We start from the raw sequence: 26,627 nt of genomic DNA, 5'->3' as shown, positions 1-26,627 counted from the left end.
AATGAACAAACATGAATGAACACGAACAAGCTACATTCTTTAATGAACGAACACAAACAATAAATTTTTTGTTTTTTTATGTTCGCATTTGTTCATTTGTTGAGTTAAAGTTAAACGAACGAACATGAACATACTCCCGTTCATGTTCGTTCAGTTCGTTTATAGACTTATGTTTTACTAATAAATTCATCCAAATATATATTATGGGTAAAGTACACAAATGGTCCCCTAACTACATGATATTGCTTTATTAAGACCCTAAACTATTAAAAGTTACAAAATAGTCCTTCGACTATAGAATGTTTTTTTGTTGTGTCCATCAACTATTAAAAGTTATAAAATGATCACCCGACTATTAATTATATTGCAAACTCGTCCTTTTCCGCTGAAAAATAGACGATATTCAGAGCTAAATGTTAATTTGTTAACTGTGATATGATAAAACATGATCTCAGAATCTCAAATGACTATCATATCCTAGTAATCATATTAACATCCAACTTAAACAAATGTATTTTTTTAATAAAAAAGGATAAGTTTGGAATATAATGAATAGTCAGATGACCATTTTCAAAACTTTTAATAATCGAGGGATTTAATAAAGAAGTATCCTATAGTCAAGTGATCATTTATGTATTTTATCATATATATAAGCATTATGTAATAAGATAGAATTAGAAATATTTTTAGCACACAAACCAATTTACCTCAGTGATTAAAGGAATTGTTGTCATTTATTGTCAAATGATTAAGAGTATTTAGAATATATATTATTTTATAATCACTTTAACTTAATAAAAAATGTTTTTAGCTTTCATGTAGGGCGATTTTCCCAATATATCACCGTTGAACAGTATATTTCCCGATCATGCACCGTTCAGACTATATTTCCCGATCTAACACCCTTTGCAGAAAGACGCGACCCTTGCAACGCGCTTTACGCTGATTTGGTGCCATGTGGGATAAGGCGCCCCCCTAAAGCGCGCCTTACGCTGAAATGGTGTACACGTGTGTAAAGCGCGGCCCCGAGGGGCTCCTTAGGCCACCTAGGAGTATAGCGCAGGGTAGGGGTCATGCCTTACCTTTAACACAATTATATTAGGAGCAGAACAGGGGCCTCCAGGAGGGGTCATAAAACTCTGTGATGGTGGAAGCGGCGGGGTCATAAAACCAAGTGAAGGCGGCGGCGGCATCTGGTAATGGAAAGGCGTTGATGTAATCATATATGGCTGCAGTATGTAAGTCGCTGCAGATGGTGGCTGCTGTGAAGGTCTTACTGGTGCAACTGAGGATGAACCCGAAGCACCTGCTCTCCGTCCATGAGTCGGGGGACGATGGTGCTGTGTCGGTGAATGTCTCTGTCAACGTCGTGGAAAGGTTCGCCCTCGTGCATCCTCAAGAAGCAGAAATGGTTTCCCGTTTCTGTTGAACCACTCATAATAATCATCACCAACCGTCAAGTTATCAACATAAATGGGCTCTCTACGGGGAAGGCGCCGATGTCGATCCTCCCACAACACGACCCACTCATGATGCCTCACCAGCCAATCTGTATCGGTCTTGCCGCGTCTATCTGTTCTATACAACTCATCCATATTGTGAGGTGCTTCCGAAATTGGTTGAAAACAACCAAATTGCCAGAGCACGCGATCAGTGGAGTGTCACTAGACGGTCGCATAATATATCAAAGAGACCATCGCCATCTAAACATCTGATGGACCCCTGAACTCAGGTGGGATCACCGTCCTCACATCATCATTAGAATATGACACCCATTCAAACTAAAACAAAATATATAATTTTTTATCAAAATTATAATCTAATTATATAACTATAATCTAAAATCGATTTTTAAACATTAAAATTCATACCTGTGTGCCAGCCTTCTGATCAATTAGCACCATATTTTTTTCTAAATCATCAGGTAGCTCCTGATGATTTTTCCTATCAGTCGATCACCTATTCAAGAAATATTTTTTTTATTATACGCTATATAAAATGATTAATACACGAAATTAGTTTTTAATTACCTCAAGAGTAGCGGAAATAGGAATAGGTTCTTCACAACGGGACATAAAAAGGGCAATCGATACCATGCCCAAGACTGCAGCAGCAGGAGACATCCGTCGATAGCATTTCTCCTGTAGTCAGTGGCTCGACACATCTCCCTATATAATAAAGCCAAAACTGTCGACCCCAACTGAGTGATCCGGCCAGATGAAAGTCGACAAGATGTCACAACCACATACAATGAACTTGGTTGCGCGTTTTGTCCGGCATCAACAACCCTCCTATCAGCTGCAGTATGCATGCTCGTGCATACATTATAACTTCATCATCTGACGCGTCCTCGCTCAACTCCCGAAAATTGGCATATAACCAATTTAACGGTATCCGACCACTGTTAAAACTTTCCGGGACACGTCTTATATTATCCCGATACAAAGCAGTCCAGGAACCCTGCACGATCCCCGATATCACATCTCTATCCACCGGAAGCCCCAGGTGCATAGCAATATCCTCAAGTGTAATCGTGCACTCTCCGCACGGAAGATGGAATGTGTGGGTCTCCGGCTTCCACCGCTCTACTAAGGCAGAAATAAAGTCTGGTTCTATCTTACAGTGACCCTGATATCTACCTATATAACCGAATCCAGCCTTTACTAAATACTGCAAGACACAGCTAGGTGTCACTAACTTAATATTTCTAATAAATGGATCCAATACACGGTTCTTCTCCTAAAATTAAATAATTACAAAAATCAATTCTTAATCTAATAATCATGCATTAAATAAATCAACAAATAATTACTAATAATTTAAATTAAATTAAAACGTTAAAATTTTATCGTATCATCAAAGTGTCGAGATATATGATTTCCATCCAAGTGAAGTATACCGTCTTCCATTTTATATCTGCAAAAAAATTAATTAAATAAAATATTAAATAAATTAAATACTTAAATAAATTAAATGCAAAATATTAAAAATATAATAATATATACCTTAGACAGAGATTATAAGAGTATTTGAGAGAAGTTGAGAGAATTTGTTGTGATGAAAGTGATTGAGGATGGGGGTATTTATAGAGAGGGATTGGGGTGTGAAACGTCGGGGTAGGTGGGTAATTATACCCAAGGCACGCCGCAGGGGGCGCGCTTTACTGACGCGTGGCAGATTCTGGGGTAAGGCGCGACCCCTGCACTGCGTTATACCCGCTTTACACACGTGTACACCATGTCAGCGTAAGGCGCGCCTTACCCCACGTGGCACCAAATTAGCGTAAAGTGCATTGCAGGGGCCGCACCTTTCTGCAAAGGGTGTTAGATCGAGAAATATAGTCTGAACGGTGCCTGATCGGGAAATATACTGTTCAACAGTGATATATCAAGAAAACCGCCTTCATGTAGACATCATGTAAACACTCAATTATCACTTCAATTATCACGTCATTACGTTGTTAATAGTCTAATGACATGATGTTTTAATTGAATTCAAAATTAAAATAAAATGTTTTAGAATTTAATGATAAAATCAATATATAATATAAAATCTCATGATATTTTATGTAATTTATTATAAAATTATTTATATACAGAGCGAGAAAAAAACTATCTATTTAGTCGCTCACCGATTATTTAGTTTTTATTTTGATTACTTAATTATCTTTTTTTAAAAAGCATAGTTAATATTACATTTTTGTTATATTTTGTTTACACACTGTTAAAAAATTAATGATGATACAAGCCTGTCACTCATTAGATAATGTCACATCAATATTGTAAAATAATAATGAAAAATGTCACATTAGTGCTACCGTTAATTTTTTTAAAGATCGGCGATCAAAATAAAACCAAAACGTAACATTCTGTATAATTTTGAAAGAAATAATTGTTAGATGACCAAAGTAGAAACTAAGTAATAAATGGATGATCAAATAGATAATTTACCCATATATGTATAATAATTAAAATTTCATTAATTTTTAAAATATTTTGACATCTTATTATATTTATTAATTATTACACATATACATCAATTCATTTTATCTGAATAATTAATATAATCTAGATACATTCTAAAATGATTTTAAACACCCATGACTGAACTATCCATTTACATATCAAAATATCAAAACACGTTAAATTCATCACCTATATCATGCATTTTCTTTCCATCGAGAAGATTTGGATTCTTCATAGATATTATGTCAACAAAAAAAATCTTCATAGATATTGGAACTCTATTTAGAGAACCATCTTGTAGTCTTCTCATTTTTTTTATAACTATTAATGGCTTATGATATGTTTGTATGAATTATCTTGTAGTATTTTTTTAAAACAATTTCTACTTAAAGAGGGGAGGAAATTTTGCTCCTAATAAGTACTTAAAAACTTTTATATTGAAAATTATCTTGTACTAGTATTTAAATTCATATTAATTAACTCCATCAAATTAAGTAACAAAAGCTACATGTATATATAATGTTATTTTAAACTTATTACTATTTGATAATTTAATATTTATTATAAGAAATAACTAAAAAATAAGAGGTCGGGGAACCATCATTCAAGAACAAAAAGAGTAGGTGAAAGTGTAGCGGAAAATTGAAGGAAATGATAGTTAAAAAAACCATGAAAAGAAGGTAAAACGACAGATAGGGCCGAGTTTTTATTTTTTGGGACCTTCTCAGGGTAGGTGACGGATAAGAGGAAATTAATGGACCTTTCAGAGTTGGGCTACATCTCTAAAAAGATCTTTGTTTGGGGTCAGAGAGTAATGGTTAGCAGTCAACTTCTTTCCCTAATTTGACTGTTATGATTTTAAAAATGTTGGCAAAAAGCATCTTTACAAAAAATTTAGAGATATTATAGGCCTAAACTATTGATACGTCAAGGGTTTTGCACATTTGGAACAAGAAACTAGTGTGGTTATATTAGAAATACGAGTTTAGACGCTTAAAAAAATTGACTAAGTATAAACATATGCTTCAATTACAGAATAAACATTCTTAAAAAAGTTGACAATATATCCATCATGATCAAGGGATTTGTCAAACATCTTCATTAGTGACATATTGAATTAATTTCTTTTCAAAAATACAATATTGTACATATTAAGTCTGAACCAAACTTTAATGACTTCCTTATATGTTGCATTAATAGTTTTTTCTTATAAAAAACATCATTTCTTTTGAGAATTTATCATAAATATTTATTTAATTCGACATCGTTTGTAACCCCCTCAAACCGATTCGGATAACACGATCTGATTTAGAGTGTCACATTAGGGCCACCAGAGCGACCCATTGGAAAAATAGTGAAAAATTTAAAACTTTTATTTAAAACATGTAACTTATAAAATGATTTACCAGTATGCAGAAATAAAACATATTTTCAGACGTGTATATAAAACAAAATACAATTACATGCCCCCTAATCACATGTATCATTCTCTGGAAGCAACGCCGGAAGAACTCTCATACTGATGACGATAGTTGCACTGATACAATTCTTTTAACATGCAATGTTGAGTAATAGAGCGAGCTTCGGAAAGCTTAGTAATACAGAACTACTAGATGATGCTGAAAAACGTGCAGATACAGATAAACATATGTTTCCTTATTGTTTCCGAACATTTACAGATTTTTATGCTGAGCAGAGATCCTACTGATATTTCAGGTGGTAACGGACAATGAGCTTTCAGTTCAGAGAAATATTTCAGATGACTGAGTTCAGGAGATCAGAATAGGTTATCTAGTGTGTTCCCAAAAACCATGTAACTTTTCAGATCTTTTTAAAACATATATATATATATACCCCCATCCCAACACAACATAATGTGTAGGTTCCCCAGAACCATACACCCAACCCACACAACTTGTAAGGCCCTGAGCACAAAGCCGAGGAACTTGTGAAAATACTTCCTTCAACAATATCCCCCAATTAAAATATGTTCCGTCCGTAAACGGAGATATCAGAAATCAAAACAGAAGTCAGAACAGAATCCAGATCAGAAATCAGAACAGAATTCAGGTCATGTATCAGAACAAAATTCAAGTCGGAAATCAGATAAAATATTTATATGATTAGGGAACACACCAGAGGTTACATATATTATTCAGAGGTACTGGATAATCTTATCAGACAGAGAAACATAGATCTTCAGTATGTCGATAGAATGTTGGAATTTAGAATCACTATTAGGAGAGTTCATTAACTGACAGAATAATCAGTTATTCAGAATGTGAATTGAGCTGATAAGGAAGAAACGAAGATTCAAAAAATTTATGATTTGTGTCGATCTATCGGAATATCGAACAACTCGAGCTGAACAACTCCCAGAATTGATACTTATCGACTGGTCAATTCATTACCCTTCCAGGGTATTTACTCTTTAGTACAAAAAATTCTTGTCCAAAGATCATCTTCGGAATCATCACTGAACAGATCTTTCAATGTCTTTATTATATTTTCACGCTTCCACAATATCATGAAATGCCGACGTGCTTGATTTGTAGTTCATGACCCAGAAGAACAATACATCGTGTATGTTCATTAACGTTTCCAGACTCATCCAAATCACTTATTAAATTCTCAGTCATTGAGGTTACCTAGTTCATTTAGCAGTCAAGTCTATTCCAGCTACTTCGGGATTTTTCAGAGTAATTCAAACGTTCTTGAATTTCATATACATGTTGTACTTCCGTTCCATTCAATTTGGTCTTCGTGGTTGATTTGTCGAACAAACGTCCAATTCTTAGTACTAAATTTGATATAGAGTTGAGCTGAGCTGAATACTTCTAAAATATATCATCGAGCCAAACTTGAGAAGACGAACACGCATTCCAGTAATATATGTCATTCAGGTATTGACATAGCTTTAGGGTTGATCTACTCACTTAAATTATGTTCCATTACTTTTAAAGGTAGTCCAATACCTACGCTTATTTGGATTCCTTAATTAATCCAAGACATTTACTTAGTTTAGGCCATAAGGTTATTTTGATAATTTTGGTGTTCAGTTTTATTCCATTCATTTAAGAGCTCGAGGATATCCAATCATTCCTGAGCTTGGTGATATTCTTGGGTCATTTCTATTACAGGGGTATACTGGTCATTCTATAGATCCGATGTATTTCAATCATTTCATTCTATTCTGTCTTATTATTTAATTCCAATTTATTATCTATTTCAGTCCCTTCGAATAATTCTGATAAAAGAGCACCCGATAAATTGTTCTTCAGGTATTTACTCGTAATTTGGATATTTTCGGGTCAAGTGCCTTATCAGATTTTTACCAACGGAATATCAAGAATTTTCTGCACTAAGTCAGGATCTTAACAATCAAATTCGTACTTAATCGAGTTAAGTACAAATCCTTAAAGTACTTTCTAATTCAGGGTCAACTCGGACTATTTTATCTTTCAGGGGCATTTTCGTAATTTCCTAACCAGATAATTTCAATATTAACTCTTAATGAAAATAATTATAATTTAAAGATCCTATGGTCAATTGCTTTCCCGAACATTCTCTGATCTTGAAATTATTCCTTAACAAACTTATAGCATATTGCGTAAACCCTTTTTGGCCTTAAAAACCAGTTATCCAAATTTTCTAAACAAAACTATCATTTCTTATGCACATCTGTAATTATATCGGATCAAAATGTCTTCTCAGAGTTATTAACCAACTTCCAGGGATAATTCTTGTCATCCTACAACATAAGGGTATTTTCGTAATTTTACCCTACCGGAGTATTCTCATAATTTCCCATCCAAGTACGTTTAACATTTAACCTTTGATGATATAAAATATAAGTTACAAATCCATGGCTGATTTCTTTATCACTAATCACAAACTTGTAATTTAATTCTAACAATTCCTCAATCTCTTATATTAGTCATTCGATCCGTATTCAGTTACATAATTTCTACCACATTCATATCGAGTGTATAAATTACTCAACTCCACAAAAGTGAACAACATTATCTTATTCATGCATTTACCAATATCAACATATTCCATAAAGCATAAAGAGGTATAAAGTATTACCTCGATTTTCGTGCCATATTGATCGACCATATAAATTCCATTCGAACGCCTTTGATATTTAATTCAACTTCCAATATTTCCTCGGATCCATATCAACATAAATTACATAAAAAACGAAGCTTAATTCTGAAAAACAGATCGAATCGGATGATAAATCAATGAAAAATAGCTTATTGGGTTCGAATTTGGCGGAACAGACTTCGGAATCGAAATCAGGATGTCAACAAAACCCAAAATATTACTATTGAATTCCAGCTCACCAACTTGATTTCTAGCTTCTAATCTTTTCTAACGAACACGGATAATTTATCGTACAAATACAACTTCAAATAATTTTCCTCGCCATAAAAATAACTTATTAGAATCTAATTAATAATTTGGGGACCCAATTGTTAAAACTAAAAACTTTAAGAGTCAATATAATTTTTAATTAAATTAAGGATCATAACAATATGAAAGCAAAGAGACAAGGTTGAGCTTTTAACAGCTTGGATGGCTTACCTTGTAATTTACCCGTTTCCAAGAGTTTGTGTTCCACCGTCAGAATCTCTAAAATGCATTTATATTAAGCTTTCAAACTATTTCCAAAACTACGTAGTTTTGGTTAATATGTAAGTATCCATTTATAAGCCAAAATCTCCCTGCATTTCTCATTTTTATAACATTTCATTTCTTTTTACTTTTTACCAACGAAAGACTCTGTAGGAAGGTAGAGAAGCTTCGTCAACCGGCCACCAAACTCCGATAACCACCACGTCAGCCATCATCGTTGATCGTCGGTCTAAGCCCAAACTTTATCATCCAAAGCATCTTGGTCTCCACATCAAGAATCCGACCTTCGATAGTCGAGAAACCCCGTGGATAGCCGTAGATATACAAAAGAAATTTAAATCTTAATGAGCTTCAACCACTCCGATCTTCTTCATCCATCGCTGGACGGTGTTGCTTTCGATGTATGTGCTTCTTGTCATTGATCACTCGGCTTAATGGGGTTTTCATTGGAACGTTAATCCAAGAACGATAAGATAGTTCAGTTTATTTTTTTCTACCGAGCAATTCCTCCTATGACGGTTCTGGTAGTTGATTTGCCGCCATAAGAAAGCAAGCAAACTGCTCACGATGGTGAAGCTATCGAGAAAGGGATGTATGTGGCTTTAGTTGTTTATGAATGCTCTGTAATATAAAAGATTGGTACTACTCTTTTATGAGATAACAAAGAAGATTGAAGACAAAACAAATCTAATTTACAGGACCCACTAGGCCATTATGGTACCATAAGATATGATTTATTATTGGGTAGTTGAAATTATACTTCATAAATTGGGGTGTTACATCGTTATTATCATCAACACCCTAATAGCATGCTTTGAACAACTACCATATTGAAAAAGAAATTGAACATTGGCCTTCATCCTTAACCGATAAATAACAATAATGTTATAAAAAAACTAACCCTGAACTCAAAGCGAAACCGGGATGGAATCAATGGTCCTTTTATGGATATGGATTCTGTTTTTGTTGAAGGATAGATTGGATTATAGGTATAGAAAGGTGCAACAAAAGAAATTTTGTACTTGTATAATTTGATAGGCATTTATGTTGACACACGCATACAAGGATCTCTTGCACATGATAAGACGGTAAAATGAAAAACGTGGTGTCTCTTGCTCCTTAACAGTTGTGCTGACAACACCACCCTCCTATCCTATCATATCCAAACATACATAGTTTTCCTGGCTCTCAGAATCCCGAGAATTTTCCTTCTTTTTTGGCAACAAGACACTGGAAACGTGATGGAACTGCCGAGGTGATTTTAAATAAAAGTAAAACAAAAGATGCATTCGCTCAGCCTTAAGTTTTTTACTGATTTGAATTCTGGGGCAACGAGGAGCAAGCACCTGCTTTCCTGGTTGGCTCGGTCACTGATTGGCGATTAACCTGGATTTTCGTGGTTATGCTGCTCGCAAGTGTTGGGTGGTGAGTTGTGCAGTGGATGGGAACATGAATGACGAGAACGCTGGTGGAGGGTGTTGGTTTTTTTGGCAAAATCCCACATTGGTTGTGTATAAGGAGGAGGGGAAATTCTTTTGTTATAAATAGAGCCCTCCTCCTCCTTAGTTTAGCGTCCTACAAATATAAGCCTTCTTCACTATTAAAGGTTATTTGTACTCTTTCTCTCTTTGTAATATTTCCTCTATTAGTGAAATATTATTTTAGTAGTGTTCGAGGACATAGGCATAATTTTGGCCGAACCTCGTTAAATTTTGGTGTTCTCTTTTATGTCTATTTAATAGCTATTGTCGGGTATAATTGTTAATTATTGTCCTATTAAAATTACTTGTCTTGGTAGTTCTGTCTAAGAGAGCGAGTTTTAAGAGGGACCATTGTGACCCCTCCACTCTTTCTTGGGAATCTACCTTGGGGTGATTTTTAGTACAATCGTTTTCACACTAGTCACCTAAATAATAGTTTTCAAGGTGAATTTTTATTATTGGTGGAAATTAACCCGAATTCCACAACAATTGGTATCAGTTCTCTTGGTTTATTTTAGTATGCTTTGTGGTTGCGGCTTAGGTTGATCTTCCACATCAGAAAAAATTTCCTTGGGATAATCTTCATTCCGCATTGATATATATTAAATAGAGTTTGTAGCAGAAATGGCAGACAACACAAAAACATCCGCAAGAAATGCTGTGACAAATGTTAGATTTGCAGTGGAGATTTTTGATGACACCGGTCATTTCGGCATGTGGCAAAGTGAGGTTCTAGATGCCTTATTTCAGCAGGGTCTATACATTGCTATTGAATGAGAGAAACCAGATGATGTTGAGGAGAAATAATGGAAGAGGATCAATAGATTGGCATGTGGTACTATTCGATCGTGTCTTTTTAGAGAGCAGAAGTATGCATTTTCTAAGGAAACTTCTGCAAGTAAATTATGGAAGGCACTAGAGGATAAATTTTTGAAGAAAAGCAGTTAGAACAAGCTCTACATGAAAAAGAGATTGTTCCGCTTCAACTATGTACCAAGTACCACTATGAATGATCACATTACTAACTTTAATCAGCTGGTGACTGATCTGATGAATATGGACGTAACTTTTGAAGACGAAGATCTGACTCTGATGTTGATGGGATCACTTCCTGATGAGTTTGAGTATCTTGAACCTACTCTACTTCATGGGAAGGTTGATGTGTCTCTTAGCGAAGTAACTGCTGCCTTGTATAGTTATGAATTGAGAAAGAAAGACAAACAAGAAAACACAAGTGTCGAAGCAGAAGCTCTTGTTGTTAGAGGTCGTTCGAAGAGTCAAAATAAAGGAATGAGAGGGAGATCGAAGTCAAAGTCCAGATTGAGCAAAGATGAATGTGCCTTTTGTCGAGAAAAAGAGCATTGGAAGAAAGAATGTCCCAGGCTAAAGAATAAAGGCAAACCTGAAAGGGGAAAGGTTGTCTTAGAATCAAATGTGGTTGAGTATGATAATGCATATTCAGATTTCGCATTCGCTGCTACGCCATCAACCAGTTGTTCCAGTTCATGGCTATTAGATTCATCTTGTAGCCACCATATGACCCCAATAGAGAATGGTTCTTTGATTTTAAAGAACTAAAAGGTGGAATTGTCTACACAACAAATAATTCCCCTCTTGACACACTTGGGATTGGTTCAATTCGCTTGAGGAATCAGGATGGATCAATTAGAACCTTAACAGGTGTCCATTATGTACCAGATTTAATGAGAAATCTCATCTCTGTGGGAACCTTAGAGTCAAAAGGTTTAGAAGTGATGCCAAAAGATGGGATTATGAGGATTATCTCTGGTGCACTGGTGATAATAAAGGGAATCCGGAAAAGAAACAATGTGTATTACTTTTTGGGTAGTACAATTGTTGGGACATCAGTAGTGGCAGTTTCTACTGATGAACAGAAGTCAGAAGCAACCAGGTTATGACATATGCGCTTGGGGCATGTTGGTGAAAAATCCTTGAAATTGCTGATAGATCAAGGATTATTGAAGGGTGCTCGGGCTTGCAAATTAGCTTTTTGTGAGCATTGCATCAAAGGGAAGAAGACGAGGGTGAAATTTGGAACAACAATCCATGATACTAAAGGTATTTTGGATTATGTTCATTCAGATGTATGGGGGTCTTCCAAGACAACTTCATTGGGAGGAACACACTATTATGTCACATTTGTTAATGATTTTTCCCAGAGAGTTTGGGTGTATACAATGAAGACAAAGGATGAGGTGCTAGGATTTTTTCTTAAATGGAAAAAGATGGTGGAAACTCAAATACACAGAAAAATCAAACGTCTCCGTACAGACAATGGTGGAGAGTACAAAAATGATCCATTTCTGAAAGTCTGTGAAGAAGAAGGTATTGTTAGGCATTTCACTGTCAGATTTATACCACAACAGAATGGGGTGGCAGAGCGTATGAACCAGACATTAGTGGAGAAGGTTCGGTGTATGTTGTCTAATGGTGGGTTAGGCAAAAAATTTTGGGCTGAGGCTTTGGTTTATGCTTGTCATCTTGTCAACCGCTTACCATCAACTGCTATTGGTGGTAAAACACCATTAGAGAAATGGTTTGGAGAACCTGCTACAGATTATGATTCCTTACATGTGTTTGGTTCCACTGCATACTACCATGTTAAGGAGTCAAAGCTGGATCCAAGAGCAAAGAAGGCGATCTTTATGGGGATCACCTCTGGTATGAAAGGCTATCGTCTTTGGTGTCTAGAAACAAAGAAAATAATCTTCAGCAGGGATGTTACCTTTGATGAATCTACCATGTTGAGAAAGGTGACTTCAAAAAAATTGGAACAGACAGATGAAACTCCCAAATAGGTGGAGTTTGAAGAAAGCAGAATTGTCCCAGCCAGTAAAGAAACTGATGTTGGCTCTCCTATGGTAGAAGAAAAGTCAGATGAAGAAGAGGTTCAGACCCAAGAACCTCCACATCAACATGAATCAATTGCACTCAGAAAGGGAAAGATGACCATTAGACAACCCGCTCGTTATGCTGATATGGTCTCTTTTGCATCACCAATTACAATTGATGACGTTCCTGCCACTTTTAATGAAGCAGTCCAAAGTTCAGGACATAAAAGGTGGAGGATCGCCATGAATGAAGAAATGCAATCCCTTCAAAAGAATCAGACGTGGAAACTAGCTAGTCTTCCAAAGGGAAAGAAGGTAATTGGGTGCAAGTGGGTATATGCAAAGAAATATAGATTTCCTGACAAGAATAACATCCGTTACAAAGCAATATTGGTGGCTAAAGGCTACGCTCAAACGGAGGGAGTTGATTATAATGAAGTATTTTCTCCAGTTATAAAACATTCCTCCGTCAGAATTTTGTTGGCTTTGGTAGCGCAGTTGGATTTGGAACTAGTTCAGATGGATGTAAAAACTTCATTTTTACATGGAGACTTGGATGAGGAAATCTAGATGACTCAGCCAGATGGATTCAAAGTTGCCGAAAAAGATGGTGTGCAAATTAGAAAAATCGTTGTACGGTTTGAAGTAATCTCCAAGGTAGTGGTACAAGTGATTTGACAAGTTTATGATAGGGCAGAAGTACACAAGAAGCAAATATGATCATTGTGTGTATTTACGCAAGCTACAAGACGGATCCTATATTTATCTTATTCTTTATGTTGATGATATGATGATAGCTTCCAGGAGTCAGACAGAAATTGCGAAACTAAAGACTCAATTGAACAGGGAGTTTGAGATGAAGGATATTGGTGAAGCGAAGAAGATTCTAGGCATGGAGATATCAAGGGATAAGAAATTGGGGAGGCTTTGTTTGTCTCAGAAAGAATATCTGAGGAAGGACTAAAATGTTTTGGCATGAATGAGAAGTCAAAACCAGTTAGTACACCTCTTGCTCCTCATTTCAAGCTCGGTGCATCCATGTTACCTAAGGATGATGCAGAACGAGAATACATGTCAAAGGTTCCGTATGCAAGTGATGTTGGTAGCTTGATGTATGCAATGGTGTGTACGAGACCCGATATTTCACAGGCAGTTGGGGTTGTGATCAAGTATATGCATGATCCTGGAAATGAGCATTAGCAAGTTGTGAAATGGATTCTGCGGTATATTCTGAACACCGTAGATGTTGGTTTGGTATTTCAGCAGGACAAACAAGATGGTCAGTGTGTAGTTGGGTATTGTGATTCAGACTATGCAGGTGATTTGGACAAGCGTTGATCAACTACTGGTTATGTGTTTACATTTGCAAAGGCACCAGTCAGTTGGAAGTCCACCTTACAGTCAACAGTGGCTTTGTCTACTACAGAGGCAGAGTATATGACAGTTACAGAGGCTGTGAAGGAGGCAATTTGGCTTCAAGGGTTGTTTGGTGAATTGGGAATGGAACAGAAGCACATCAAAGTGCATTGTGACAGTCAGAGTGCTATTCATTTAGCAAAGAAATAGGTTTACCATGCAAGGACGAAGCACATCGATGTTCGATATCACTTTGTACGAGAGATTCTAGAAGAAGGTGGAGTCATAATCCAGAAGATTCGGACCACTGAGAATCATGCTGATATGTTGACAAAAGTGGTAACTACGGTCAAGTTTAAACATTGTTTAGACTTGGTCAATATTGTTACAAATTGAAAGATAAATTTTCAGACACTACTGAATATTGAATTTTTGAGAGATGTGTGTGGAATTTGCCAAGGTGGGATTTGTTGGTTTTTTGGCAAAATCCCACATTGGTTGTGTATAAGGAGGATGAGAAATTCTTTTGTTATAAATAGAGTCCTCATCCTCCTTAGTTTAACATCCCACAAATATAAGTCTTCTTCACTATTAAAGGTTATTTGTACTCTCTCTCTTTGTAATATTTCTTCTATTAGTGAAATATTATTTTAATAGTATTTGAGGACATAGGCATAATTTTGGCCGAACCTCGTTAAATTTTGGTATTCTCTTTTATGTCTATTTAATAGCTATTGTCGGGTATAGTTGTTAATTATTGTCCTATTAAAATTACTTGCCTTGGTAGTTCTGTCAAAGGGGAGTGGGTTTTAAGAGAGACCATTGTGACCCCTCCACTATTTCCTGGAATCTACCTTGGGGTGATTTTTAGTATAATCGTTTTCACACTAGTCATCTAGATAATAATTTTCAAGCTGAATTGTTATTATTGGTGGAAATTAACCTGAATTCCACAACAAAGGAGAGATACCGAGTTTGGACCCCAATCCAATTCAGAATCAGAGGTCGTTTTTATCTCGGAGTCAAACTTATGCAACGCTTAAACAACAAATGGAGGCTGCTGCTAAATCTGAGGTCTGCTATTTTCTACCTCTTTTTTGTTTTGTTTTGTTTTTTTCATTTTTCTAATTATATAAACGAGGCAAGAAGGTTTCTTTGGGATTTTAGGATTATAAAGAAGCTGCGAGGATAAGTGATTCTTTGAAGATATTCGAGGAAGAGGAGCCTGTTTTGAGATTTAGGAGGTTGATCAAAGAGCCTGTTGTTGCTGAAAGATTTGAGGTATTTCCCCAACATTCTAATGTCCTCTTTTGTTTTTACCTGCCTTTTATTGATTCACATTCAATAGCTTTGAAAGATTTGGAATCATGGAATTTGGCATTTTAGTTTGAACTTTGAAATGCTATCTGAATTACAACTAATTAACTTTCAGTTAAATATGTTCTCACAATCAAACTACAGACTGCAATATGGCAGTACTTAGTTCACATCTCATGTTTAGTTCACATTTCATGTTTGCTTTTTCTTGAGTTTCAAAAAGGATAAGCTAAAAGATTAAAACTTAACTTAGTTTTAGTTCTTCAAGTCAGTAAGTTTAAACACAATTACGAGCTTTATTTTTGGGTCTCTAGTGATGCAAGTTGCTAGCCTGTTCTCAGTTTTTGGCATTCTGTTAGAGTTTCTTTATGATATGTTTACATCATACTTGTATATTTTTGCTTTGTTTCTTTATCTGTATATACTTAGGTATGGCTTCTAATTTTATTTCCCAACTCCTTTTTGCACATTTTGATGGCCTTTTTATCCATTTTTTAAAGTCATTTTTTCTTTAGTTTTCCCATTGTATTCTCTGTAGTTTGAACGCGGATAAGATCAGTCTCATATTTAGCTCCTGTTAATTTTTTTCATCCTTTTTATTTTTCCCGTGAATCATCATGAATGAAACAAGATATTACTGAAAGATATTGGAAATTAACTGCTGTTTGCTGAACTATGCTTGTTTCATGTCACATTGATAAACCACTTTCTATTCACTTTAATACCATCCAGTTTCATTTCTGTTCTGGTTTACTTTTATATTTACTCTACTCCACCACCACCCCTAAAAAAACGCACACACCAAGTTCCTTTTTGCATTGCTAGTGTTAAACAATTATAGATTATTTGTGCATAATAATCTTATACAGTACATGTTTATGATACACACTTTGACTCTGATGCCATGCCTTCAATTCTTCAGGATGCTGCTAGATATCGCGACTAGTTGAAGGAAATTGCACCTCACTCTCTCCTGAAATGTTCAAGTGATGCAACAACCTTGGTATGAAATTAATCGAATTCCATATAGCTGTCATTGCTGGTTTCTAGAAAGATGTTATTATTACTTTGAAACGTTTTTCTAGTCTCTAGTGGACTGCATTGGAGTGGTTGATAATTTAGATTGTTTTTAATCTTTGTTAGCAGGATTCAACCTCCTTTGACTTAGTTTCTAAGATTCAATTCGGTGTTGGTCTTGTTTATTGCCTTTTTATTTTGAGTTGGAGTAACAAAAGGTGTTTGGATAGAAAAGCAAACATGAGTTTGTGGAATTAGAAATAAATGTTTAAATTTTCATAAATAACAAAAGATAAACTTTAAAACCTTTACATGTGAATTTATTTACATTTTATGCATTTTTTCATCCTTATTCTAGTATGTTTTTCTGGATATTGTCATTTTAGAAAGTAAAAGATATGCAGTGTGAGCAACAAGTGAATAGCCTTGAATAAATTAGAGATCTTTCTGAATTGTGAGGTGTGATTATTAATGTTGTGAAATGTCTTCGTTGCTAGGTTCTTAAATTGTATTCTAGTTCTATAGGTTGACTTTGGCCATTACTGTTGTCAAGACTCAAGACTCTAGACTTTCAAGTATGATACGCTTTCTGTTATGTTCCTTTTAAAAGTTAGTTATCTGACCAAACTTGAGGTATTCTTTGTGGTCCTAATCCTTGTATTTTTTTTTCTGTTCAGAAGTTCTATTACCATCCAAAGCATCAATTAGAACAGTTTTCTTACTGCATATAATTGGTATAACCTGACTAACTACTTACAGTCTTACAGTAATCCCCATTTTCCAAGTAATTCACCCGTTAGGATAACATTTGCATTAGGTAACCTATCTCTAACTATACATGCAATAAACTTGAATAAAACTTACACTGGTTTTGGAGATCAAGGCAGCTCATGCATTCTAAGAAGATTAGAAATCAGCTTCTTCCCACCTCCAATCTAATCATCCATTCCCAGATATCACCCCATGCTAACCAAATTAGCTGTAAATCGAGCTAAAAACACAATAACCCAAAGTTGTTTTGTATATGTATAGCTACAAAAAAGATGATACCTAGTCTTCAGTTTTCACTGCATAAGCAGCAGCAGTCTGAATTGCCCACTCCACCAGCTCGTCTTTAACCACCAATCTGTCCAAAATTACCAACCAGGCAATGAATGAATGCCTAGGGAAAGTGAGATTCCCGCAAACAAGTTTATGGCAAGCCACTTTTTGATTCCTATGTCTCAATCGATCCTATACTTTACTGGTTTTAAAAAACCCTGCAGTCCAACAAGAAGGGGTATCGAGCTCCAGCATCTTTTTCCAGGCCCAGATGTCCCCGTGAGATTTATGAGCCAGTAGAATGTCTTACCCCTTTAAACTATTTCCACTCCCTTATTGGACATTTTAATATGTTAATCTGGATCTGTGAAGACAGACAACAAAAAGATAATTGCTTATTTAAAGATGAAATAGAGGGGACAAAAACTGTTAGTTTGATAAGATATTTGGATATTTCATTTCAGGGAATCAGAGTTCAAGTTAGGAGTGTGTATATGGAGGGGCGTAGTCTGCCTTCAAGGGGACAATACTTTTTTCGCATAAAGAATAAGAATAACCAATAATTCAGATCGTCCTGTCCAGCTTCTCAGAAGGCACAGGATTATCACAGATGGCAATGAGAAAACTGAAAATGTTTGGTGAGTTAACAAATTATCTTCTTTTTAGGAAAAATAAAAAAGAAGCAAACTATATTATTTGCTATCTTTTGCATATCATTTTTACATAGTTTCAGTTGTCTCCTTCCTTTGATTGAGAATTGGATGGAAGTTATTTTATTCCTTGAAATCATAGGATCTGATCCTGTAGCATTCTTTTACCTCAGGGGGATTGGAGTTATAGGTGAACAGCCAGTTATTCTTCCCAAAACAGGGTTCGAATACTCATTTGCGTGCCCATTAAGCACTCCCAGACTCCCAGTGGGAGAATGGTATGACAGAGCTGCTCTCTATTTGCTGGAAAAGATGTTTGATTTTGTCAAAATGGAAGTACAGTTTAATTAGTGGAATTAGAAAAGAATTAATTTTCATTTAACTTGCATTTTTTTTATTTGGCTTTTACTTTTATAATAGCACTTATCTTGATGTTTAATTCATGGTTTAATTGATGCAACTTGCACTAATCCGTTTTAGTTATTGGGTAAATTGCTTCCATGTTTCAATAAAGAAATATCATATTCCAAGGTCTCAATTTGTATTGCTATATTATCTTAGTTCACAATAAATTGATGGTCCAGGTAGAAAATAGTTGTGATAGATGAGTAGAGGGACAAACAATGCAAAGCATATCTTGGAATTTAGTCAGTCACCATTGGTTTGTGATTCGTACTTCAATTTTTTGAGCTGAATATAGGTATTCTAACACCGCCCTAATGATGATCTTTCTTTGGCAATGACATAGTCATCATAGAATATATAAGCTGACTCGCATGAGTTGGACTACTGACCCTAATCTTTTTTCTTGGTATTTTCTCCTCTTTATTGAGGGCATGGAAGCTTAAATTCTGATGCCAATCCCTAAGGTTCCATGGCCCGGCCCCTTGTATGTAATGCATATCTTTTTGTGCAACTTTGGTGTATTCATTTTTCAGTATTGGTGCCCTCCTATACCCTGATCTTTGGCCTACTGGGACTACAAAGGTTGTCCAAGTCCGTACTTGCTCAGGTTCATTGCGGTGATGGAAGGAGACTTTGAAATGAAACACATTGACAGAGTAAGATCGCCTACTTTCAACGTAGCCATTGCCCCGTTTTCTCTCTCCACACCCGGGGACGATGCTGATACCTTCTGAAATCTGCAACCCCGTTGTTATCTTGAGAAGCAGAGTAACCATACCAGGTTAAAGTAAGTTCTTTTGTGATCCAAGTGTAGATATTCTTTATATAAGAGGCTATATAGGTTAATATCATAGTCAGTTTCTTGGAGAAGGATAATGAATCAATGAAATGTATGTAGCAAACTTTCTACACGTATGTATGTATAAATGTTTTACCTTTTGTGTACATTCTCTCAAACCTTGTGAAAGTCAAGCAACAAATCGCCTAACCATGGAGGACAAAGGTTAAATTCGTACTTCCATTTTCTGTGTTTTGCATGGCATTACATGCAGATAGATGGATGCAGTCAATGGTAAAATCCATTTCCTCCCATCTTATCAATTATTTTATTTGGAAAATTATTTTCCAAAAGTAGATAGAGAACTTCTGTCTTTATAGATTTAAGTTAGTTAATGCTTTGATTTGAAAATGTTATTTATTCTTCAACAACATTACTTGAGTTGTTAGCAGAGACTAGAGTTAAATTATGTTCAAACAATTTTTTCTATCATTAAACTTTTAAAATCATAAAATGATTATTAAATATTATAAAATGATTGTTAAAGTTTATTAAATTGTTAAAAAATCATGATTAATATACTAAAATTTCACAATTATTGTAATATAACAATAATGATTATATCATCACTTTCTTTGGTGAGTGAATATAGGTCAACACATGTAATCTTTGAATCGGACTCAATGCTTATAGTCAACAAGTTGTCTCGACCGGAGGAGTTGACCACATTGGGTTATCATCCTTCAGGAAGCTTGTAGAATTTTGGATGCTAATTTATATTACAAAGTGTGTTTTGTTCCTTGAATTTGTAATACAACACATATTTTGGCTATGTGGACTCTCCGTTAATGCCTTGTATTTTGATTCGGTTTGTCCCGAGATTATAGTGTCTGTTGTATCCAATGATTATTCTTTTGATAATATAAGGTCCTAAGGAACTCTTTCCCCCTTGTAAATTTTATAATGGATTTTTAACAAGGCCTGTGTTTTCTTTAAAAATAATAATAATAATTTAAAAATTTTAATACTTAAAACGACTAGTCGAGTTGAAAGATTGAAGTACGTTAGGTCCATTAATTCCGCAGCAAATGTTGGGGCTGAGAAGGGGGTTTTGTTGTGATGTGTGAGTGACCTATCATGCTATTCTTATTGGTTGGAGTGACAAAATTGTAAAATCAAAAGCTTCATCCTCCTTTTTTGTATTTGCGCGGACTAAATCAATCCACGACTAATCTTGTATTATGTTGGTTTGGGAAGGAAATGGAACACGATTCCGGGATTTTAGTCAAGTTAAATTGGTGTGTGCTCAATTCGCTTGGACAGCACGTTTTATATTTTTACCAAATAACCCCGATTTTCACATTATTCCATTCTAACCCAAATGATCGAAGGCAAAACATAAAGAAATTCTCTCTCCCCTTTCCTGTCTTGTAGATATTCTCTTCTAAAGTTATTAAAGTTTTCAGTATAATAATTAATTCCCCGGATTTCACAAAGTAGGACCACACTGCTCCAAACTTACTGAACAAGTTTCTCTGGTCGCAATTAAACCAATACATGCATGAAAAGTGTCCCGTATATCTGTGAACTTCCCCATCTGAAAAAACACGACTTACAACAAGTTTTGTTTCAGAGTTTGTAGGCCACCAAAATTGGGACCCTGTGGCTCCTTACTATGACCATCAACTGACTTTTTTATGCTTTAACTAATAAACTAAACAAATCTTAATATCATCATACCATTCTCATTGCCAAATTATTATTTCCATTAATTTTTTATTCTTTTTAATTTTATAGAGAGGCTAATTAACTATATATTGAAGATGGCTCGTGTGAATATTAAAATTATTACTAATATCAAATATGTTTTTCATTAAAAGAAATTAGATAAGGTAATAAAGTACATTAATTATATTTATTTTAAACTTTAAAAACATATTATTGAAAGACGTATCCACAAATATCAAACATAAATGATACCCAAAAAAATTAAAATGGAAAATAGTGAAAGAATAGTCGAAAGTAATGTTCATGACTATTGCATGGTGCCTCAACGCTTTATCGTACAATCACCCTATCCCTTTGATTTGCTTTTTATTGATCCCTTCCCTTTGAACAGTGTTTTCGTTCAGAAATCACAACACACAATTTCCACAATGCATCAAACACAAATATCCAAATAAAATGGTGACTCTTCATATCGTATCTCTCTATCTCCTAAATTTCTAATAAAATGGTATTAAAAAGACAGACCCTAAATCCAAGTAAAAAAATAAATAAATAAAGGTGACAAAAAACTTGGATATCTATCTGAGAATTTAATATTTGCATTGCATGGAGATACACGTACACATGAAAAACTGTAAAAGAGTGAATTTCCCAAGAATTTTCTTTATAAACTAAAAGCAAGAAAACAGAAGCTTGCCCTCACAGCACAGCATCCTTTATCCCCTTTCCCTCAATTTTAATTCTTCTCTCTCTCTCTCTCTCTCTCTCTCTCTCTAAGCAAATAAGCAAAGCATCTCCTCTTACAACACACACCCTCCACATTTACTTGCTTTCCCTTGTAAGTTTCAACTTTCTCTTTGCTTAGAGTGTAGCTTCTGCTTTCTTTTTGCTTATATAAATATTAATTTATCTTTCTCTGCTAAAACATTTCTAAAGTTTGGAATCTTACTCCAAAGCCTGTTGTATGCATTAGTTTATGAGGTCAAATTCAAACTTGGGTTTTTTTTCTTCTTTGTGTCTGCATTTGGTCTTCTTCTTAGACTTGTCTTACATGTGGCTCGTCATGTCATTTCAGCTATTCCTGCGTTATTTCATTCTTTATCTTTCTTTTGATTTGTTATTATGTTAAACATCATTCTCTGAAGCTCTTATCTCATAAAAGTTTTATGTTTTTTTTCTCTGAGTTTCTTTCATGCATTCAATTTAAGTATACTGCTTCCTTCAAGAAACTAACTAATCACAATTTTTTCATGACTTGTTTTAGATTCATTTTAAGTTTTCCCATTTTATTCAGGTCCATACTTTAATCATCCTTCCTTTCTGTTTTCCAAAAACAAATCTCTTCATCATCTTTCTCTTTGTCCATAAAAAAATTTGAACACAACAAACCATCTTTCCAGTTCATTCATTCATTGGCGATATACAGAGGAAGTATTTATTTATTTAGTACCCAAACAACAAAACAGAGAATCAATCAGCTGTGGTTTACCGTGAGTTCTTTAACAGGAGCAGGAGATTCTTGGCAACCGGCAATGACTGCTAATACCACCACCCCAGGCTACTGGTTCAACTGGAGGGTCTTGCTCTGTGCCCTTTGGGTCTTGTTTACAGCAATTGTTTCCTTGATTATGATATGGAAATGTGAAGGTCTCCGTAAACCGAATCAGGATGGTGAAGAAACTCAACAAGACACGAAGGGATCTCTTCATGAAGATGAACCTGGAGGCCATGTTTAAAAGGGATTCACCCTGCATGGTTGATGGCTTTCAGACTTGTTGCTTTCTTCGTGCTTTTGATATTGCTAATAGTCACCGCTTTTGTAGATGGAGGCAGCATTTTCTACTATTATACTCAGTAAGCTCTCCTTTTCCTTGGGTGCAAAATTTGATTTATCTACGTTTGTGGAACCAGACATAACATGATTTCCCTACAGAAATAGTCTTTTAGAGTTGCTTGCATGGATAAACTTGAGGATTGAACTTCTATGGACTCAATCAGTTTCTGAATTCTGAGTCTTTATGGTATTTCCATGTTGGGTGCAGGTGGACTTTCACACTGATCACCATTTATTTTGGGGTATGTTTGTATAATCATGTTTCTTCACAGTAGCCCTTTGATCTGTTATAGGCTTATTTGTAACGTATTTCATTTGTAGCTGGGATCGCTGCTCTCCATACGTGGATGTTACCAATACCACAAAAGGGTTAGCGGTGACAAGGTCGACAATGTAGAGTTAGATGCAGAGCAAGGGAACCATGCCGGTGCTGCATCTGGAGAAACATCTATCAATGCAGGAAAAATCATTAGCCCCGAGCCTCCTGAAGGACACCTTGTTCGCCAACGTGCAGGCACTTGGGGTTATGTCTTTCAAATAATTTTCCAGGTGCACACAAGACATAACCCCTTCAATTATTTCGACTACTACCCATTGGCCAGTTTGCTTCCTAGAGATGGTGACAGTGTTTTTGCTTGTGAATCAGATGAATGCAGGTGCTGTTTTGCTGACGGATTGTGTTTTTTGGTTCATAATTGTGCCCTTCCTTGCCATTAAAGATTACAATCTCAGTGTTGTAAGTACCACCATTCATTCGTTCATTAGAAGAAAAGGAAAAACCCCCGATATGTTGTCAGTTTCTTATTGAATCTTTTGGTGGCAGCTTGCTATTAATATGCATACCATCAATGCTGTTTTCCTGCTTGGTGATACTGCTTTAAACTGCTTGGTAAGTTTGCCTAATCACATTCAGTAATTGTTTATAAATCTTGATAAATTTTGCTTTTTTGTATCGTTCAGCGCTTCCCCTGTTTCCGGATTGCCTACTTCTTCCTATGGACTGTGATATATGTTATATTCCAGTGGCTCGTTCATGCTTGTCTGAATATCTGGTAAACCCAGTCCCCCACCCCCCTCATCTTTCTCTAGTGGAATCGTTTGATCAATGTATGTTGCTTTGAATGCTATAAACAGGTGGCCGTATCCATTTCTTGATTTGTCATCATCGTATGCTCCCTTGTGGTATGTATAAGAAACCATTTCTTATGGTATCATCTACACATACATCTACTCCTAATCTCTGAATTGGGATTTGAAGGTACTTTTTGGTAGCATTGATGCATTTCCCATGCTATGGCGCCTTTGCTTTTCTGCTAAAGCTGAAACACCATGTGTTTTCAAGATGGTTCCCCGAGTCCTACCAGTGTGTGAGGTAGCTTGAAATGTTATGGACACAATTTGACTAGAACAAGGTTCTGAAGAAAATTGTAATTTCGAAACCCCACAGAAGAGACCAAGAGAGCTTGAAATATAGCATATTGGAATACTGGATGGTTGTGTAAAACAAAACAGTTGATACATATGTAGGTCGAGTTTTGGAAGAAACAAAATTGCTTAGCAAAGAAAGCAGGGACATCTTTTATTTATTCAACAACTAGCTTTAAACTGTAACTACAGATATATTCCAAGGAAATCTCTTATTTATCCAATATACCTCTCAGATTCTTAATTTTCCCCCTCCTGTTTTAACATTAAATTTAAAGAACTGAACATGAGAGTCCCCAGAGTCGGATAACATGACATTTGCACTCAATTTCAGGTAACCTCCCCTTTCAATCATTTGATCTACATTTATAATCAAATTTCACTCTATTTTGATCTCTATTCTAACAACACATCACAATGGCAAAATGATACTTGCAACTTTTAAAATATCACCTTCTGAATGTTTCAGCTAACGTAGACCACCACTAGCTTGGTAGATGAGATAGATCGCAAGCTATTCGAGGTTGACTCGGTTAAAGTTTGATCAACACCTGTGTTTCTCTCTCCTGCTCCTATTAATAATGGTCAGTCAATAGTTAATGGAACTTTGGCATCTCCTCCACTTCAATTATCATCTCCATTACATCCACCACCATCTACTTCACTTCAACCATTATCATCCACTTCTCCATTTCAGTTATCATCTCCATTACATCCACCACCATCTAATTCACTTCAATCACCACCATCCACTTCTCCACTTCAATTATCATCTCCATTATATCACCACCATATGCTTCACTTCAAGCACCATCATCCACTTCTCCACTTCAATTATCATCTCCATTACATCTACCACTATCTACTTCACTTCAACCATTATCATCCACTTCTCCATTTCAGTTATCATCTCCATTACATCCACCACCATCTAATTCACTTCAATCACCACCATCCACTTCTCCACTTCAATTATCATCTCCATTATATCCACCACCATATGCTTCACTTCAAGCACCATCATCCACTTCTCCACTTCAATTATCATCTCCATTACATCTACCACTATCTACTTCACTTCAATCACTACCATCCACTTCTCCACTTCAATTATCATCTCCATTACGTTCAACATCATCATCTCCACTTCCACCACATCCACCTTCATTACCTACTGTTCGAAATTCTCACTCTATGGTAACAAGGGGGAAGTCTGGTATCTTTAAGCCAAAAATATACCTTTTGGAAGGTGAAGAATTTGAACCGGTTACTGTTCATGAAGCTTTGCAACATTCAGGCTGGAGTGATACTGTTCACGCATAATATTCAGCTTTTTTAAAAAATGAGACATGGGATTTGCAGCCCCTGCCTACCTCTCGTAAGTTAGTTGGATGTAAATGGCTTTTTAAAATTAAAAGAAAACTGGTGGTACCTTCGATAGGTACAAGGCTCGCCTTGCTGTAAAAGGATACTCCCAAGTGGTTGGTAGTGATTTTAAAGAAACCTTCAACCTTGTAGTGAGATCATCAACTGTTCGGACAGTTTTAGCCACTGCAGTTTTATCCAAGTGGACTGTAAGGCACATTGACATTAATAATGCTTTTTTGAATGAACTTATATTTTTTGAGCAGAGAGCTAATGGAGAGGAGCTATTTTGTCTCCTCAAGAAGGCGTTGTATGGTCTTCGACAAGCACCAAGGGCTTGGTTTGACACCACGAAAGCTTTTCTTACATCTAAATTGGGTTTTGATGCATAACGTGAAAGACTCTTCACTCTTTATTCGCAATACACCCAGTTCCAAGCTGTTATTAATTATGTATGTTGATGATATTGTGGTCACTGGCAGCAATCCAGCTGAGATTAATATGGTAATCAGTCAAATACATTGAGAATTCCATCTCAAGGACCTTGGGCAGCTTGAATTTTTCTTAGGCATTGAAATTCAACAAGGACCTCATGGGTTGCCCTTAAATTAAAAGTACATTATTCACTTCTTGGTTAAAGGAGATATGTTGGGTTGCACTTCTGCTCCAACGCCTATGGTGATCTCAACTAAACTCAAGTCTAATGATCGTGATGTTTTCACAAATGTTCATCTTTATAGGAGCATTGTAGGTGGTCTTTAGTACATTTGTT

The 26,627-nt window shown here is 35.7% G+C and overlaps 2 pseudogenes; both read left to right on the top strand.

The window, feature by feature from the left end:
* The window catches only part of LOC120208724, a 30,968-nt pseudogene extending 11,464 nt beyond the window's left edge, over window positions 1-19,504 (top strand).
* A 2,617-nt stretch (window positions 19,505-22,121) lies between these two features.
* LOC120208722 lies at window positions 22,122-24,490 on the top strand (annotated as a pseudogene).
* Window positions 24,491-26,627: the final 2,137 nt, after the last annotated feature.

This window comes from Hibiscus syriacus, unplaced genomic scaffold (genome assembly GCF_006381635.1).
Source record: "Hibiscus syriacus cultivar Baekdansim isolate YM2019G1 unplaced genomic scaffold, ASM638163v2 tig00017366_pilon, whole genome shotgun sequence".
Lineage (NCBI taxonomy): Eukaryota > Viridiplantae > Streptophyta > Magnoliopsida > Malvales > Malvaceae > Hibiscus > Hibiscus syriacus.
This window is presented reverse-complemented; position numbering and strand designations above follow the sequence as displayed.